This window comes from Dendropsophus ebraccatus, chromosome 1, assembly GCF_027789765.1.
Source record: "Dendropsophus ebraccatus isolate aDenEbr1 chromosome 1, aDenEbr1.pat, whole genome shotgun sequence".
Taxonomy (NCBI): domain Eukaryota; kingdom Metazoa; phylum Chordata; class Amphibia; order Anura; family Hylidae; genus Dendropsophus; species Dendropsophus ebraccatus.
This window is the reverse complement of record NC_091454.1, coordinates 28,006,269-28,026,358: the sequence shown is the minus strand read 5'-3', so window position 1 is coordinate 28,026,358 and position 20,090 is coordinate 28,006,269. Positions and strand designations below refer to the sequence as shown.

The window sequence follows — 20,090 nt, the reverse complement described above, 5'->3', positions numbered from 1 at the left end:
ATTGTATTTCCCCCTTAAAGTTATACAAATCACCAATATACACTTATTACAGGAAATGGTTATAAAGTGCTTTTTTCCCTGCACTTACTTCTGCATCAAGGCTTCACTTCCTGGATAAATTGGTGATGTCACTTCCTGGATAAATTGTTGATGTCACAACCCGACTCCCAGAGCTGTGTGGGCTGTGGCTGCTGGAGAGGATGATGGCAGAGGGATGCTCAGTGTCCCTCCAGTGTCCTGTGTCCCTCAGTGTCCCCCTGTCATCATCCTCTCCAGCAGCCACAGCCCATACAGCTCTGGGAGTCGGGTCGTGACATCACCATTTTATCCAGGAAGTGAAGCCTTGATGCAGTAGTAAGTGCAGGGAAAAAAAGCACTTTATAAGCATTTCCTGTAATAAGTGTATATTGGTGATTTGTATAAATTTTGGGGGGCAATACAATACTTTAACAAAAATTTTTGCTGCACTTCTCCTTTTAAGGGGAACTATCAGCAGGTTAGATAAATCTGACCTGCGGATAGCCCCCTATAGTGCCAGAAGGAATCCCCTGAGGAAGTTCCTAGTGAGGAACGAAACGTGCGGGGAGCAGTGGAACCCCGACATGGACCTCCTGATTATTTGGTGATGTTTAGCTCACTTTCTGGTTAGACCTGCCCTTGCTTGTTTTGCACATTTTTTGGTAGTTTTTCTACCTCATCATCATTGTTACAGTAGTGGGGCACAGTTATCACATCAGATTCATTGGTTAGATATGGTTTATGTCCATGTGTGATGTTTGGTACTTTGATTTATGCGAAATATAGATATACATTTTCTTCTTTATTTGTTTGGTGTGCCAGTGAGTACATATGACAGGCCTTTCCTTTCTTTTTGGTTGGTACTATTCATATTCTTGTCATCTACTGAGCACCCTTTATATACCACAAGATGCCCTAAATATTCTGGCCTATACGCAAAAAACGCAACTTAGCATACAAAAAAGGAATCCACACAAGGGATCCAAAAGAATTTTTGCTAGACAATAAATAATATATCACATTGAATCTTTATTATTACACAATAAAAAAATTACATTAAAAACAGAAGGCAAAAGACAGTATCATACACCAAAAATTGGGGAGGGGACATATATCAGATTAACATATCTTTGTATAATAGTATATTGCACATATTCATGAGAAATATATAAATAGATATATATATGTATGTGTGTGTATACGTGCAAGCAAATACCAGTATGTGACTAAATGAAACCAAGTGTATTATTAATGTATATAACTCAAAATCATAAAGAAATACAAAAAATGTGGATGTACTCCAAAATATATTGCAGAATGTGCTATAAATAATAAAGTAACCGACCCAATAAAAAGGGGTTCAACCTATGTTAAATTGGTGTGTACCGGATCCACAACAAATGAATAAATACAAAAAAGTATATACCTATATACATAAACACACATATACCCCTGGTAACTGCATATACATATGATGTCCCCTCTACCTACTCACCCTACGCACGTTTCGCGTTCGCTTTATCAAGGAATGTAGCCTACTACTATCTACTGAGCACCCTGTAATATTTGCAGTGCATAGTCCATGTATGTATGTATGTTACCTTACTCCTCAGCGCCAGTCCTGCACTATTAGTCGGGGTAAACTCTGCTACAGAGCACCGTTAGGAGCACTGACACATCATCCAGCCCTTCTAATAATAATCAATGGAGGTGGCAAGCCAGATGATGTGGCAGTGCTCCTAAGGGTGCTCCGGAGTGGAGTTTACTGACTAACAGTGCAGGACTGGCGCCTCCTCAGCTTCCTGGACACTATAGGGGGCTAGATTCCTCTAACCTGCTCATAGTTCCCCTTTAAACTTTTCAGACTAAAAGTATCATTAAGAAAAACATAAAACACACAAACATGCATACAGATGTAGGCTATGTTCACACTACGTAAAACTACGGCCGTAGTTCTCGCCGCAGAACTACGGCCGTAGTTTTGAGGGATGGAACATAACCTTATTTTCAATGGGATCCCGGCCGGAGCGTACACACATCATATACGCTCCGGCCGGGATCCCATGCGGCGCCGGAATTCAGTGAATTCCGGACGCAGAAAGACCTGTCAGTTCACACAGTGAAGCAAGCGGCTCGCAGTGAAGCAAGCGGCCCGCATCAGAGCTCCGCAGCCGGAAAGATCACCCGGCCGGTACTTATTTACCGGCCGGGATGATCTGGGCTGAGACCGGCCGTTCCGTGACCCGGCCGGGGTTCAGGGAACGGCCGGATGTTCACAGCGTATGAACATAGCCGTAAGTTGTTATAAATGTGGCCACACTATTTGTATGAAGGCCTCAACATAGTAACATTTTTTTACAGAGAATGTTTGTTTGCTTAATAGCTTATTCACATGTTCAGTGATTTTTCAGGTCCGCTATTTCTATTCTGTGATCCGTGAAAAATGGTCCTTAATTGCATCCGTATCCACATCCACAAAAGTGATAAACTGGTAAAAAAAATAAAAAAAAAATAAATGAAATTTAAATTAATAAAAATCATTATGGAATTTTTGCTACTCACTGTTTAAAAAAAAAGTTGCATGAAGGTGGTTATATGTATAAAGTAGCTGTATTTATATACACTCTATGAAGATTTGGATAGCATACTAGCTGTTTGCAGTGTGCAATATATCATTTTCATCCATTTCTGGACTAATATTTCATGGCCTTTGTTTCAGCCTTTTTGAGACCACGCTCTCTTATTGGTGGAGATGATTGTGATTTAGTCTTGGAAACTTGGTAATTGTTTCCGGCATTAGATAGTCATTTAACTTCCTGTTGATTATGAGCAGAAAAACAGCAATGGAAAGAGAACCTTACATAAGAGAATCTTATTTGCCTTGCTGCAGTCTGGGAATTCCCAGACAGAAGTGTAAATGTTACTGACAAGCATACCTAAATAAAAAAAAATATACATTTTTATTAATAAAGTTATAATATAAATTAATGTAACTTTATTAAAACTATGTACAGTGGTACCTTGGTTTAAGAGTAACTTGGTTTAAGAGCATTTTGGTTTAAGAGCTCACAGTTTTTCAAAAGTGTAACTTGGTGTAAGAGCATTGCTTTGGTTTAAGAGCTCCCTGTACTGGGTGGAAGGGGGAGTGGGGGAGGGGCTTGGTCTGCATAGCGGGGTCTACAGCCCTGTACTCTGACCCAGGAAGCCTCCCTCACCTTCCAAATCATAGCAGATCCACTTCAGGCTGGGGCTTGCATTAGGGGACAGGACTGTGGAGGTAATATCTCCATAGCTGTAACCCCTCTCTGCCTGAACAGAGAGTGCTGCTATACTGTGCCCACATCTGCCCTGCTCATTCCTTCATACTCCCTTGCAGTCTCTGTCAGGCCTTGTGTTTCACATCCATTCCTGCTATAATGTGCCTGCACTTACACTCAGCTTTACACACTACTGCTATAATGTGCCTGCACTTACACTCAACTATACACACTGCTGCTATAATGTGCCTGCACTCACACTCAGCTATACACACTGCTGCTATAATGTGCCTGCACTCACACTCAGCTATACACACTGCTGCTATAATGTGCCTGCACTTACACTCAGCTATACACACTGCTGCTATAATGTGCCTGCACTTACACTCAGCCATTTACACTGCTGTATAGAAAAGTTTCTGTCACTGTCCTGCTGCACAGCTCTGTGATTCTCACTTCCTGATTGGTCCATGCTGAACATCCCCCCCTTCACCATTGCTGTCATGTGACCACACAGACCTCTGACAGCAGCCCTGCTTCTCTATTCTAGCCTGTTGTACTGCGCTACTGCATTATGGGGATCTGCAGTTCTGTCCAGTATCTTCAAACTGCTGCTGTTATCAGGTTTATGCTCTTACTATACATTATACTCCACATGCTTATTGCTATACTGTACAGTAACTTCTAATATCACTCATTCAGCTGTTTCTGAAGGTTTGTTTCATTCATTTTACATGTTATTCAGAACAAAAAATCATTATACTTGGAGTGTGGGACCAAGTTTCTGCATATCAGTGATATCAGTGATTTCTTATGGGAAAATTTGCTTCGGTTTAAGAGTGATTTGGATTCCCGGAACGAATTATGCTCATAATCCAAGGCACCACTGTATTGGCAAAAAATTGCCCTCAGTCTCCGCAGTACCCCTTTAAAGATCCTAGAAATTTTTAAATGTCTCTTTCTTTCCTCTCTTTCTGCTTACAGATTAGGGTTAGTTAAACCATTGATGAACTATGCAAGTTCAAGGGGAAGGTGAGTACCACCTTATCTGTATAGCTATCTTCACCCAGCTCTTCTATAGAGGACTGCTATCCAAAGGGGTGGATTAACTTTACCATGGGCTGGGGCTGTTCACCAAGCTTGTGCCCCCCAACCCACTGTAACCATGGCAGCACTAGCTTTAATCTTTTTCCTCCATAATGCAGCCTGTTAAGGACCTGTGGTGACATCATTGTCACATGATAAGGTCCTTCAGTATGTTCTCTAATGTAACTGCATTGTCTCCTGGCTGCAGCTTTGCCCTGATTTGTGCAAAACTGCGGTAAAAAACAGCGATCTTTATGCAAATCATGGCAAAACTGTAGCCTGGAGATAATACACCACTGAAAGTATAAGTCTCTTTGGGTGGCCATGGGCCCCCTAGGAGCTCAGGGCCCCGGGCTACTGCCCAAAACAGACTTATCATAATCCGCTACTGGCTATCCATGTCTGCTACCGGTCACAGTTAGCCCTTGCATGTGGTTCTGTTGCTTCCATAGTTCTCACTAAATAAAAGAACAACCAGCCCTTGTGTGTGAGACTTACGTAATGTTATGAAACAGCCCAGAAGGCCACAGATACAACAGCGTGTGTTATGTAACCCGTTATGTTGCGGATTTATGGATTTCCGTTTTACTCAGATCAAAGATTCTTCTTGATTTGCTACAAGGCTTTAGCTGAACCCAGAACATTCTACGTAATAGATGTCCTAGTACAGAATGTGTATTTTCAGTTCTCACAACCAAAACATGGAGAACATGAATAAAGAAAAGATTTAGGGGAATATTCTAAGAATGTCCTGGGAACATTCCGAGGATATTTTCTCTTAAAAGATAGGTCATAAGAAAAAAAATCTTTCTTGAATGAACGATCTCTTGTCTGACTTTTGTGCAAAAATGGCTTCTTTTCAGACAATGGGGATGTCATCACTGTGGGTGAAATCATCCACTTTTATCAACTTTAAAGCGAATCTGTACCCACTGACACCCAACCCCCACCCCCCCAACCACTAGTTACCAAGGGCAGAGAATATGACCAGAGAGATGGCGCAAGCCTAGGGCATGGACTCCCCACAACCTGCCTCATTGACAGGGCTGATGAAGAATAAAAGCCCACCCTTATTGTATGTTTGTATGAGACCCTTTGTACCCTTTGATACCAGATTTGTTTGGTATTACTTTTTCATCGCTAGCACTCAACTTTATTTAATTTGGACAGGGATAGTCACTCGGGAATCAGGATGGACAAACCAAACTCCAGCCTTGGCAATACCTGCTCGAATCTGCAACGCGAAGGAATGTATATCTGCATATCTGGGGTCTGTGTAAAACTTACGTCCACAATCAGTGATTGATGAGTAACACAGGAGCGTACAAGACATCACACCACAATTCACACTAGGGGGATACATAAACTTTTCCTGGTAAATTTTGCCAGGTTATGCCCCAAATTGTTTTTTCACAGCTGTTTGCCAAACAAAACCCAAAATTTCCCTGAAAAAAATGAAATACCTAACAATCTAGATTTTTTTTTTTTTATTGAATATTTTTTTATTAACAGTTTGCAGTGTTTAGCCATGACCACACAACTCCTTTTTTGGCCGTTTGCAAGCCCTTTTTTTGGGGGGGACGGCCAACATTTCATTTGGTCTGTTATTTGGAACGCATCATGGGTAACATCAGCACAGGAACACTTCATTGAGATCATCATGACCTGAGCAATTCTTGACTTCTAGAGAATGAGTCGGCATATTTTCCCAAAAACCATCGAAACCATTTCACAAAAAAATTGGATTTGCTAGAATCTGAACCTTTTGTGATTTGTTTCTGTTTTTAACCCTGTCCCTGTATCCTCAATAGCCCGGAGGTATGCAGTGATGCTGTATGCATTGCACATTCCTCTCATTCCATGTGCCGGGTCAGGCTCTCTGCACCCAGTCCGCTCACTCTGTATCTCAGACTGTATTCCATTCAAAGTGAATGTGACAGATTCAACGAATGTGACCTGAAAAAAAATCTCTGGAGATTCGCTCATCTCTACTCCATACTCCCTAAAATGAAAATAAATCTTAAGTGTTAAAAGCTATGCAGGTATACACAAGGCTCAGACAACTATACACAATCCATGTGGTGGCCACATCCCTTGGGAGCAGTGAAAACACATTCCTTCCAGAGGACTTCAGAAATTAAACCGAAATTATTGGAGCTGTTTTTGAAGGTTTGGACTGGGCACCCTTCCTGATTGCCAATATCCTCATTAAACATGCCATTTTTTATTTTTTTTATTTACTTTTTCTTTTATTTTTACCAATTTTGTATCTAGTTATAAAAAGCCCTAACCCCCTAACTCTATCAAACAACTTTATTATTAAATAATTAATCATTGAACGCAATACAGCCTTTTAGTGTCAGACCTTATCATCAGACTGAACTTGATGTGATTTCGGTACGGCTATGTACAGATTAAACCTTCATTGAACCAATGATCCAACAGAGTCAGGATTGCGTGGAGGCACAGATCTGGAGAAGGGTACAGTCTGCTCCACTGAAAGTTTCCAAGATCTCAGTGGCCTCTAGTATTCTTAAATGAAAGAAGATTGAACACCCAGGACTTATCTTAGGGCCCTATTCCACCGGACGATTAGCGTTCGCATAATCGTTAACGATTAACGATCTCAAACGACCGCAATTGCGAAAGACCTGAAAATGTTAACTCATTTCCATGGAACGATAATCTTTACTTATGATCGTATTTGCGATCGTTTTTTCTTCGCTATTTCTTCGCTATTGCGTTCGTATCTACTGCGAACGACCGAACGACATCTTATTCAATGCGAACGTTTTGCGAACGAGCAACGATAAAAATAGGTCCCGGTCTTATAAAGCGATCAACGATTTCTCGTTCGGTCGTTAATCGTTAACTGCATTTCAACCGAATGATTATCGTTTAGATTCGAACGATTTAACGATAATCTGAACGATAATCGTCCGGTGGAATAGGGCCCTTAGAGCTGGCCACCCAAATAAAGTACTGTATTTTGGGGGGGTATAAAAACCTGTCTGCAGGTGTAATGGGTTAAACTGACACCATCATAGATCATCCTCATGATAGTTATCTATGAGGCAATCCTTCAGAAGCTATCTCCGAATCATTCCCCTCCAATCTGCTTTCTCATCCTCCCTCAATAGATTTATATAGGAAGCATGTAACCTGATCCAACAGTGAGCTGCCAGTCTAGTTTGTTAACACAAGAGGGAATTGTGCTGTTCTTCCTAAGGGACGTATGGCACAGCCTGAGCTTTACCTTGCTTTAAGTGCAACCCTTGCTTTAAAGGTGTCCTCTTGCCTTTTCTGTGGGATTCTCCGGTCACCACAGCTCACACTTCTGGTCCCATCTCTGAATTGTCATTCTGCTCAGCCAAGATGGGACAGCACTCAGAGATTGGCTGAGTGGCCTGTCACTTCAGAGGCTAGTATGGAAGTGCCAGAGGCAAGGTGGACTCAGTAAAAATGTGGGTAGGTAAGCAGGGCCGGATTAAAGGGAGGGCACCAGGGGCACGTGCCCTGGGGCCTCCACCACTTAGGGGCCCCCACCAGCAGGAACCCTAGTAGATCGGTGCTGCTTACCCAGGATTTCAGGCCATGTAATAGGACCCTAAAACAGTGGGCAACAGCGCACAGAAAGTGCTGTGTTCTCACATTGCGTTATTAACACAAACACAATGTGGGAATACACTCTGATACTTAGCCCTCCCCGCTCCTGTCTCTAGGATCTGGCATCTTCCTCTGCACTGCAGCCTCTAGTGACCATCATGTGCGCAACAGAGGAGGATGCTAAGCAATACAGCCAGGAGTCAGGAGGGCCTGTGCTAAGTCGCCTACAGTAAGCTGCCATCTGTATAGATCGTGGCATAGTTAATTTATTTATTGGGGGGGGGTGTCGCCCAGGGCCTCCACCAACCTTAATCCGGCCCTGTAGGTAAGTATAGGTCTTTATTTGCTTTACCCTCACATCAGCTGTCAGCCGGGCATCACTCTTACAGCCGATGTTTTTTAATATGTTGAAAGACAACAATCAGCTGACGACAGGTTCCTTGGCTGATTGTTGTCTTTATCACACGGAGCGATATCTGCCCGATTTGGCCTGATTCGGTAGATAATCGCTCCATGTAATAGGGCCGTAGAGGTGAAGAAAAGTTAAAAGGGAGGAAAGGCTGGAAAAAAAAACCTGATGAGAAAAGAAAGACGCATTCATATTTGATAAAATATATTGCAAATATTTGCTTTCACTATTGACATATGTAAAGTTTGTTGAAATGAGAATGACCATCAGCGTACTGTACGTTGTTATCTGAAAAATGCCATCATTCTAAAAATATTTTTAAAAAGTGTGCAAACAAGGCCTCAGGCTGGGTTCACACTACGTTTTTGCAATCCGTTTTTCTCATCTGTTTTTTTGATCAAATTAATTTTTGTGCATGTTAAAAAAAAACGGATGCGTTTTGATTCTCTTTTTTTTATAATGGAAGCCAATGGAAACAATGGATCAAAATGGATGCACACAAATGCATCCAATTTTCCATCCATTTTTTGCAAAAACTGATGAGAACGGACTGCAAAAACATAGTGTGAACCCAGCCTTAGGGTTGCATCATACAAACAGACTGCTGTTCCCTATTAGGCCTCATACACACACATTTGGTCAGTATTTTACATTTAGGGTAGCTTTACACATACCGTATTGCAGCGGATTTAGTGGTGCAGATCCTGTACGCACCCTTAGGCTATGTTCACACTACGTAAGTTTTATATTTGCAACAACGGCCGTGACTAATATGAAACTTACATTGTGCTGCTGTCTATGGAATCACGGCCGGAGTGTATACACATAGGGGGAGATTTATAAAACATGGTGTCCCTGGCAACCAATCAGATTCCACTTTTCATTCCTCACAGACTCTTTGGAAAATGAAAGGTGGAATCTGATTGGTTGCTAGGGGCAACTGAGCCAGTTTCACTTTACACCATGTTTGACAAATCTCCTCCATAGTATACACTCCGGCCGTTATCGCTAACGGCCACGAAAAAAACTCACATGTCAGAGAACCTGTCCGTTCACACAATGGAGCGTGCGGCTCCAGTGAAGATCATCAGGCTGGTACTGCAGTACTGGCCGTTCTGTGACTTGGCCGGATCACAGAACGGCTGGTGTTATACATAATGTGAACATGGTATGATCTGTACTTCTGATTTTGGCTTCTAAGTTCTATTAGGTGTGTGAATAGGGAATTATAGTAAAGCCGTTTCATACTTAGGGTGAGTGCACACTACAGAATCCCGACGGAAAACCCGTTGCGGATGCCGCAGCTCACACCCGCTCGCGGTCTCTGGCTGCCGCACGAATTTCAGCCCGTGCTATAGACTCCATTCTATGCACGGGCGGATTCCGCCATCCGTCCAAAGAATGAACCTGTGCACGTACCCTTACATAGTTACACCATAAGGGCTGTTGTGGTTTTAATTATTTAATTATTGTTGGAATGAGCATGCTGGATAGTAAGAAAGTATCTATTCCTCAAGTATTTTTTCAAGATGGTCAATATAAAAATTTCCAGCTGTAACCATAACATAAGAAATGCATACAAGTCAGGCTATAGGGTCATAATGTCGCCATTTTTTATGTGCTGTTTACACAATTCTCATTCACTTCTATAGTAGTTCCATAAACATACATGAAAAAAGTCTACTTTACTGTTCTCCTAATATTGTCCACCCAGGGTTATCAGAACCAAGCCTGACAGGGCCGGGGGCCCCATTTACATGGTTGCCAACATTTAAGAAATGTTTCCAGGGACATTTTAGCGTTAAAAAGATGTGTGGCTTACTGTGGGTGTGGTCTTGGTGGGGTGTGGCCTATCATGGGTGTGGGTTCAAAATTTTCCAGTTAGAATTTACAGTGAGAACAACACAAAAGGAGCATTACACACCCCAGTATTAGGTCCCCAGTATATTACACACCCCAGTATTAGGTCCCCAGTATATTACACACCCCAGTATTAGGTCCCTAGTATATTACACACCCCAGTATTAGGTCCCCAGTATATTACACACCCCAGTATTAGGTCCCTAGTATATTACACACCCCAGTATCAGGTCCCCAGTATATAACACACCCCACTCAGAGCAGGCTGAGACTCAGAGATAGCATTCTACTGATGAGTGTAAATACTGGTAGTTTGTGCCTATATGATGCAGCTGCACCCCATATCATCAAACTACTATCCCCTTCATCCTCCTACCCCTCCATCATCATACTACTTCCCCCTTCGTCCTCCTGCCCCTCCATCATCATATTACTACCCCTTCATCATCCTCCTGCCCCTCTATCATCATACTACTACCCCTTCATCCTCCTGCCCTTCCATCATCATAGTACTACCCCTCTCATCCTCCTGCCCCTCCATCATCATACTACTACCCCTCTCATCCTCCTGCCCCTCCATCATCATACTACTACCCCTCTCATCCTCCTGCCCCTCCATCATCATACTACTTCCCCCTTCATCCTCCTGCCCTTCCATCATCATAGTACTACCCCTCTAATCCTCCTTCCATCTCCATCATCATACTACTACCCCCTTCATCCTCCTGCCCTTCCATCATCATAGCACTACCCTTCTCATCCTCCTGCCCCTCCATCATCATAAAAATACCCTTCATCCTCCTGCCCTTCCATCATCCTAGCACTACCCCTCTTATCCTCCTGCCCCTCCATCATCATACTACTTCCCCCTTCATCCTCCAGCCCTTCTATCATCATAGTACTACCCCTCTAATCCTCCTTTCATCTCCATCATCATACTACTACCCCCTTCATCCTCCTGCCTTTCCCTCATCATAGCACTACCCCTATCATCCTCCTGCCCCTCCATCATTATACTACTACCTCGCTTGCTCCATAGTGTTAACTGACATGGTTTCCTACGGCCGCTATTCACTGAATAGTGGCCGCAAAAAACTGACATGTCAGTTATTTGCGGGGCCGTTAGGGGTCCCGGCTGGAGCGTATACTATGTGTATACGCTCTGGCCAGGATCCCATAGACACCCGGCCAACGTATTTTTTCATATTTATACGGCCGTTGTTGCAAATTGCAACAATGGCCATATAAATACGAAAAAAAATATGTTGTGTGAACATAACCTTCTCCTTGTCTACAATACACACCATAAAAAGTGATAACTTGTATAGGGCCTATAGAAGTAATTGAGATAGATGCTACCCAATCACAGGGCAGCTTGTACTGCTGCAGCACAAGAAGCTGCACTGTGATAGGCTGCTATAGGCGGCCAATCACAGGGCAGCTTTTACTGCTGAAGCACTATAAGCTGCACTGTGATTGGTTGCTAACTGGTCGCTATGGGCAGTTGTTAGCCCGTTTAGTACAGCTGTAAACAACATACCATGGAGCCAAACTATGGTAGGTATACATTTTACCATTAGTAATGTCCCTTTACCCCTGGGGTCCTGTTGGTATCCTGCAGGGGGTGGGAGGCATCACTGTAACATTATATGAGGCTTGTTTTGGATGTTTCCTATAGTGACTCTGAAGTGGCTGAGGACACAACTGCCCTGTTGTCATGGTTACCGGAGGGATTGAAGTGTTTACAAGCCTCTCCATAGTCTAAAGTGGGATAAACATTAACATTTTTTCTTTCTGATTCACTTAAAGGTTGATGGCGAGGACCCTACTGACCACTGTCATGTCGTGAAGTGAGATATAGGAGCTGCCTGGATCCAAGCACAGGACACAGGACAGGTAAGTGGGATCTCCTGTATGTGCTGCATTGATAAACAGGGGGAGATTTATCAAACATGGTGTAAAGTGAAACAGTCTCAGTTGCCCCTAGCAACCAATCAGATTCCACTTTTCATTGCTCGTAGACTCTTTGAAAAATGAAAGGTGGAATCTGATTGGTTGCTAGGGGCAACGGAGCCAGTTTCACTTTACACCATGTTTGATAAATCTCCCCCACTGTGTGCACAGTAAAAGCCATTCTCCATTGGTCTCGATTAGTTTCAATGGGTGTTGGTTTTCATGTACAGAAGTCATGTGAGCATAATTACCTACAACCAATTATGACACAACTTAATGGGCTTTTACATGGGCCGATATCATCCAGGATAGTCGCCAGAATCGCTCCTGCGACGGCCTGTGTAAAAGTGACAGTGATCAGCCGAAGACCGAGCAAACGCCCGATTATCGGCTGATTGTTTAAAACCTGCTTAAAAAATGTATCTTTATTGGCCACACTTCCTGTATAAACAGGGGTTTGTGTTGCCAATAAGATAAAGGGTAACTGGCATCACAGATATGTATATATCTATGCTGTCATTTTCCAGATCATAAGCAGTGTATACTTACATCCGCGCTTCTTGTGATCCGGCATCTGGCTTTTCCAGACCCCCGGCCGCCCCCTCCACCAGCTGGAGGAGGCAGAGCCTGAAGGTGCAGCTGGTGATCGCCCCCCCCCCCCACCCCCCCACCCCAAAAAAAAGAAAAGCTCACTCAGTTTTCAGCCCTGGGGAAGGAAAGGGGGGCCTTTATCAAGATTCGGGTTGCTAAGAAGGAGCAGTGTGTGTATTACAGCATAGAGCACCCCAAATAATGTTCTGCTGAATACAAAAAACATCATTAGCAACCCAAATATAGTAGCCAGTCCCCCCTATAGTGCCTTATAGAGTAGCCAATCCCCTCATAGTGCCTCATATAGTAACCAGCCCCCCCCCCCTATGGTGCCTCATACCATAGTGCCATATATAGTAGACAGACCCCCATTGTGTCTCATATAGTGGCCAGTCCCCCCCTGTAGTGCATCATTTAGTAGCCAGTTCCCCTACAGTGCCTCATATAATAGACAGTCCCCCCTCATAGTGCCCCATATAGCAGCCAATCCCCCCATAGTGCCTCATATAGTAGCCAGTCCCCCCCATAGTGCCTCTTATTGTAGCCAATCCCCCCCCCCACCCCACAGAGCCTCATATACCCATACCCCATACCTTCCCCATAGTGCCCCCACCAGAAAAACAGTAATTTACCAGTACTGGCTCCACAGCAGCCCCTCTATGGCGCTCATTTTACTGTCATTCTTCTGCACAGGCAGCCGAGTACAGAGACGCTGCCTGTGCTGGGTGTCCCTGCAAATGACAGAGGTTGCAGGCAGCGTCTCTGTACCCTGCTGCCTGTGCCAGAAGATGAGAAAGAGAGGAGCTGCCGGGGAACGGGACAAGTGAGTTGCCCTGGTAACCCGCCCCCTACCCTCTTCCTAAGGATTACAAGGCAGCGCCGCGGCCGCGCTGCTGATTGGTGGCTGAGGGCCGCCGACGAAATAAGGGAGCTGCCAGACACTTGGTCCGGCAGCGGCCCTTAGCCTTCAATTTGCCGGGCTCTGGGTGAGTGCGGTGGCCCGGCCCACCAGGTCCTAGAAACGGATGTGGTAAGTCAGTGTGAGCTGGAAACTTTTATATATATATATATATATATATATATATATATATAACAACTTTGATAAAGGTGATTACTTAAGTAGATAGGAGGTAAATGTTTGAACAATATTGTTAACTTATTGTAAAAAGTAAATGTGCTATTCAAACAGTACAGAAGACAGTATAAAAGACAGTATAAAATGAGGTTTAAATAAATATACAGGACGGAGACAACCATCTTCAGCTCCGGCTCGACTGCCCCTTTCTTTGAGTGGCCCCTCAGTGTTATGGAAATGGGTGGAGGACATTGGGGGAGATTTATCAGACTGGTGTAAAGCAGAACTGGCTCAGTTGCCCATAGTAACCAATCAGATTCCACTTTTCATTTGTCACTGACTCTTTCGACAATGAAAGGTGGACTGGTTGCTAGGGGCAACTGAGACAATTCTACTTTACTCCCCATTGTCTCCATTAGAATGGGCTCCCCTGTGATGCTGAGGCAGTTTGGACTCCACTACTAGAAGGCCTAGCGGGATGGTGATTTCCCTGAACCTAGACCCGGAGTGGACTCTGTGCCTTACCACCCCATGGGCAAACTGTATATATTCCAATAAGCTTTGGTTACACATGTTTCAACAATGTTGTTCATTTATTGGCCAATGTAAATGTACTATTTCAACATAAAGATAGCGTAGCCTGGGTTTTATATAAAAATACAGAAAGAAATCAGTGATGGTTATTAAGGAGAAAATTCTTAAAACCTTCAATACGGTTTGCAATTTCCAGAGTTGCCTGAATATTCCTGTTATCATTAGAGGAGGATCTGTTCAGATTGGTTACTAAGGGATCTCCCATATATCTCTTGTTATGAATTTTATAATCCCCCCGCCCCTCTATGATGCGGCTCCATTACAATCAATGGAGCCGTATCATAGAGGGGCGGGGGTTACCTCCCACTGGGGGTGGGTCGGCCCGCCTTCAGTGCTTCAGCCCGGGCCCGATGGTACATTCACTTTAAGGGGTTGGACACTTTATAGTAAAATAGTTCAGTATACAGTGTTTGTAAGTGTACTTACTGACAGCAGCTCCCTGTGTACCTCATACAATTAAAATCAGACTCCCCTACTCCAGGCTGTGCTGCCCTGCTCTGTGGTGTTTATGATCATAAGATGGCCGACATGGAGGAGCGTATAACCATGCCCCACCCCCAGTGTCCTCTATAGGCATATACAGGCTTACTGGTGGACACAGGAGGCGGGGCATGGTCACATGCTCCCCCATGTCGGCCATCTTATGGACAGAAACACCACAGAGCAGGGCAGCACAGCCTGGAGGAGGGGAGTCTGATATTAGCTCTATGAGGTACACAGGGAGCTGCTGTCAGTAAGTACAGTGAGTACAGTTACTAATACTGTACACTGAACTATTTTACTATAACGTGGCCAAGCCCTTTAATTTTACACAATATTAATTGGTTTGGCTTAGGAACCTAGACCCCTCCTGCTATATGTTCAACCATATCCTGTAATTTCTTTAGTACAATCTTCTATATAGAAGCCTTGTCTACCATTTCTCTGCACCATACGTTTCTGCACCATTGTTTCTCCTTGTTATCACCTTGTAGAGGCCGTTACATAACCGTACAGACACATAACAGCTTATAAATTGCTCTTTTTTTGAAAAATAATATATTAAAAAAGAAAATACAGGATGGAGACAACCGTCTGCAGCTTCGGCTCGACTGCCCCTTTCCTTTGAGTGGCCCCTCAATGTTCTGGAAATGGGTGGAGGACATTGTCTCCATTAGAATGGGCTCCCCTGTGATGCTGAGGCAGTTTGGACTCCACTACTAGAAGGCCTAGAGGGATGGTGATTTCCCTGAACCTAGACCCGGAGTGGACGCTGTGCCTTAGCACCCCATGGGCAAACTGTATATATTCCATTTAGTTTAGGTGTTAGATCTTGTTAAATGTCCCAACAAAGTTTTGTTGATATATGTTACAACAATGTTGTTAACGTATTGGCCAATGTAAATATTCTATTCAAACATAAACACAGCGTAGCATGAGTTTAAAAAAAAAAACAGGATGACATTAATGATAGTTATTCAGGTGTACCCCAATATCTGTCAGTACCTTTTAAATAGTTCATTGTTCAGTGTAGACAAATTCCAAAGTCTCACATTGAACTAGCAGCATTTATACAACAAAAATACATGTTAGACGTGTATCCCAACAGTTCTCTGTATGTTCTCAGTGGTCCAATCTACAATGCAAACAAGTTCCACAATCTCACAAGGAGCTGCATTTTATAGACCTAAAGTACATCACCGCGGTGTATTCCGATAGTTCAGGATACCTTGTTTAGAGTCATGACAAGTTCTGTAGTCTTGCATTAAACTATCTGTATTTGAGTTTGCTATCTGGTATAGACAGGGCCGTATTAACAGCTGCTGCTGCCCTATGCACTATATCTGCAGGCGCCCCATCTTCACTCACCAATTAGCATCCTGATTTTTTTGTTTTTGAACATCATATTGATATCTGATCACACTTAGGCCGTGTTCCTACATTTACTGTACGTCACCACATACAGCTGAAACCAGACCCTTATGCGGCAACCAATAGGCCAATATGGCCAATAATCCTGGTAACAGCACATGACTACTGGGGAAGAAATGGGAGCGTGGTTTCAGCCACATACATTTCTCCACATGTAGAAGCATTGTCTGAATCATGTTTTTTCATGGTTTTTAACTACTTAAAACATAAATAAATTTCCACATTAAATCAATGATTAGAGCCATCTGCATATTGTTCGAAGGAATTCTCACCACAGGATTGGTAGACTGGTAGGTTATAGCCCCAGGTGTCACATTTAACACCGAAATACCAGACTTGACCAATCCCGCTATACTGTGACTGGGTAACACCGCCACACCAGACCTGACCATTACCGGCATTGGGGTGACTAAATAACACTGACATACCAGACCAAAAAAAAAATAAAAATCCTTCCCCCTGCTCCCTGGTGCTTCCCCCCTGCAAAGTGCTGCCCTCATCTACAGTTTGCTCTTATAGGGGTTAATACAAGATGACTACACATATTTTACCTAGTTCTAATGATTTTTATTAGTGTAATAAAATAAAGGATTAGAAAGGGTCCCACAAAGAAAAAAAAAATACACCTGTGCATTTCAGATAATGACAAGAAAACTGCGTTTCTGAACTCAAAAAAAGTCTCTAATCTGTTGACTCTTTATGTTATGGGAACAACCACGTAGCATTCCCCCCACAACAGAACAACGTGCAAACTGTTTATCCTTGCCACAATGACAACAAAGGCAAACCAGAAGGGTTCTGGAAGTGGAAGACAAACCCTGATCTTTCTGTCTAGCTTTTCTTTTCGATGGTCTGTCCGACCCGAGAGTAACTTGTTTCTCTATACCCTATATCAAGTCATTTGACTCGAATTCCTAGTATCCTAACTGCTGATGGTGTCCTAGGTCCCTTTCATTACTAAAACCCTACCTTCAATACCCAACTCCAAATCCACCTTAATAATCCTATACACATTAAAGCGTATACTGACTTAGCAATGTTGGCATATGAAATGTTACACTTCCTTAACTGTCTAGTAGCTTTAAAAAATAAAGGCTAAGTAAGAACCAAGGGTTTACTTAGGTATGATACTTCTTTATTCTCAGATGTAATCTATAACCAATATAGAGTGTTGTCCTTTTTGCCTCTCCTGTTTGCCGGCTCAGAATGTCTAACCTGCCTTAAATCCGCCTAACCTGATCCTCTACCTATGTGACTACAATTACCCCTATCATCCCTAGTACTGCACTGACTTTTCTGCTCATGATACAGCCTGATGACCAGGTATATTTGGTCTTTTCCCCAGTGCCTCGCACCAACTCCTTCTGGTCCTTGGGGATAGGCTGCTACTCATACCGGGACCACACTTGTGGAGCAACCTGGTGTCCTCTAGCTGCAGAAGTCCAGCTTCCGCATCCTGGAGCGGGATAAAGGGTGAAAACCTAGAGGGCACTTAAACTCCGCTCCCTGGTGTGGCCCAAAGCCAAACCGGTTGAGTAGCACAGCGGGTCCACACTCGCTGTCCATTACACTATCACCCACTGGGAAATGCATAACATTTACTTGCAGCCGGTCCTGATAATGCTTTAGTATTTGCAGTAACCTCATTGTTAGAACAAAGCTGTCTACATCCCGACTGGTGACGATGACCCTACACCTGTTCATGATCCTTTGTCTTGGAACGCTCATCCTACTACAGAATCCAGCCTGCTCCTCAATATGTCTATGGACAGCCTTACAGAGTACCAGATAGCTGAGTCTTACAACTTTGTGATTGGTTAAGGGCTAGTGGTGTTGTTGTCTCTTTCTATGCTTGAAACTCATTAATTCCTCTGGACAGCAAGAAAGTCATCCTCCTCCGTAGATGGTCGTCCCCCATTTGCTTTATTCTGCTATTATATTAGATGGACTGACTACTAGACATTGAGTCTGTATTTACATGCATATATAGTCCAAAGAGTGCATGGTTAATTTTTGGCCCAGTGGGGTCAGAGTGCTGCTGAAGTCATTAAGACTGCTGCTGCTGACATCCATAACAATACATCATGTGTGTATTATTGCCACACCCCACAAGTTACACTTCTGCATAACAGCATTGTCTATCAATTCTCTGTGCCAAAGGTCTTCATTTTTTCTTCTTGAAATCACCTTATAGAAGCTATAACTCCTACATAGTACAGGTTATAAATTGGTCTTGATTTTGAAGAATAAAGTATTAAAATTAAGTGGCCTCTCAATGTTCTGAAAACACGTGAAGGACATTGTCTTCATTAGAATGGGCTCCCCTGTGATGCTGAGGCACTTTGGACTCCACTACTAGAAGGCCTAGCGGGATGGTGATTTCCCTCAACCTAGACCAGGAGTGAAATCTCTGCCTTAGCACCTCACGAGCAAACAGTATATATTCCAATTTAGGTTTTAGATGTTTAAAAAAAAAATTTGACTTAGTAAGGATGCTGGGTGGGTCCGCGTCAGCGGCTGGGGTAGGCCTGGGCTAGGCACTGGGTGGGACAATGTTCAGCGGCTGGGGTGGGCTTTAACATCCCCTGAGCTATCTGCAGCCGTCTGCAGCTTCGGCTCGACTGCCCCTTTCCTTTGAGTGGCCCCTCAATGTTCTGGAAATGGGTGGAGGACATTGTCTCCATTAGAATGGGCTCCCCTGTGATGCTGAGGCAGTTTGGACTCCACTACTAGAAGGCCTAGCGGGATGGTGATTTCCCTGAACCTAGACCCGGAGTGGACTCTGTGCCTTAGCAACCCATGGGCAAACTGTATATATTCCATATAGTTTAGGTGTTAGATCTTGTTAAATGTCCTAACAATGTTTTAGACTTTTTAAGTGTGCTGGGCAGACCTGGGTTGGGATCGGCACTGACTGGGTCCTCATTAGGGGCTGGGAAGGTCCAGGAGCCTTGAAAGAGTTCTTTGTGGGTGTTTACAAAGGATAGGTAAATTAATGTTCAGAATGGGTAAAATTGGGCTAGGGAGGAGGGGCTCCCTCTTGGTGCCTTCACCTTGACGTGGTGAGGGAGCTTGCGTGCCTTGGTGATCCATTGAGCTATGCTGGTGGGAGTAGTACTCCCGGTGGGGTCACCCGTGCCAGACAGGTCAATGGGGAGAGGCCAGACTAAGAAAGGCACTCAGTAGAAATGGCTGGCAACCTTCACCCTGTCTATTGTCAATGATGGGCGGAAAAAATTATCATGATCAATAGATGGTCACTTTTTGCCTTTAAATAATGGCACATTCCTGTTGTAGGAACATAGCCTAACAATGTTATGGACTGGCCAGTAATTGTAGCAAAAGTAAAGCTTGAAAAAAATACAGGATGACACCAATGAATATTCATGAGAAATTTCCTGAAACATTCAATATTGTTGATGATTTCCCTGAACCTAGACTTGGGATAGTAGGGCTAAGTCAAGGTATTTTACCACCTTAGAAGAGTATTACACAGCCCGATAAGCAATGTAAGTGAGCATGGACTGCATATATCTCATTAGCGATGTCCGTGCAGCCCTTGCTTTCACATAGGCAATAATAAAGTTTATACTTACCCTGGCTCCCCTAGTGTCCTTGTGTCTTTTCCCTGCGTTTCCTGCTCCCCGCAGCCACCTCTGACATTTCTAGCTCCATGTGTTCAGTGACAGGTAGCTCAGCTCCGCAGCCAGTGATTGGCTGAGTGGCCTGT

At 43.6% G+C, this 20,090-nt stretch overlaps 1 long non-coding RNA gene across 1 annotated transcript; it reads left to right on the top strand.

Annotated features, from left to right (window-relative positions):
* The first annotated feature begins 11,705 nt into the window (after positions 1-11,705).
* On the top strand, positions 11,706-18,136 carry LOC138773004 (uncharacterized). Its single transcript, XR_011359863.1, has 3 exons — positions 11,706-11,793; positions 12,046-12,132; positions 17,506-18,136. It is a non-coding gene; the product is annotated as an uncharacterized lncRNA (long non-coding RNA).
* Positions 18,137-20,090: the final 1,954 nt, after the last annotated feature.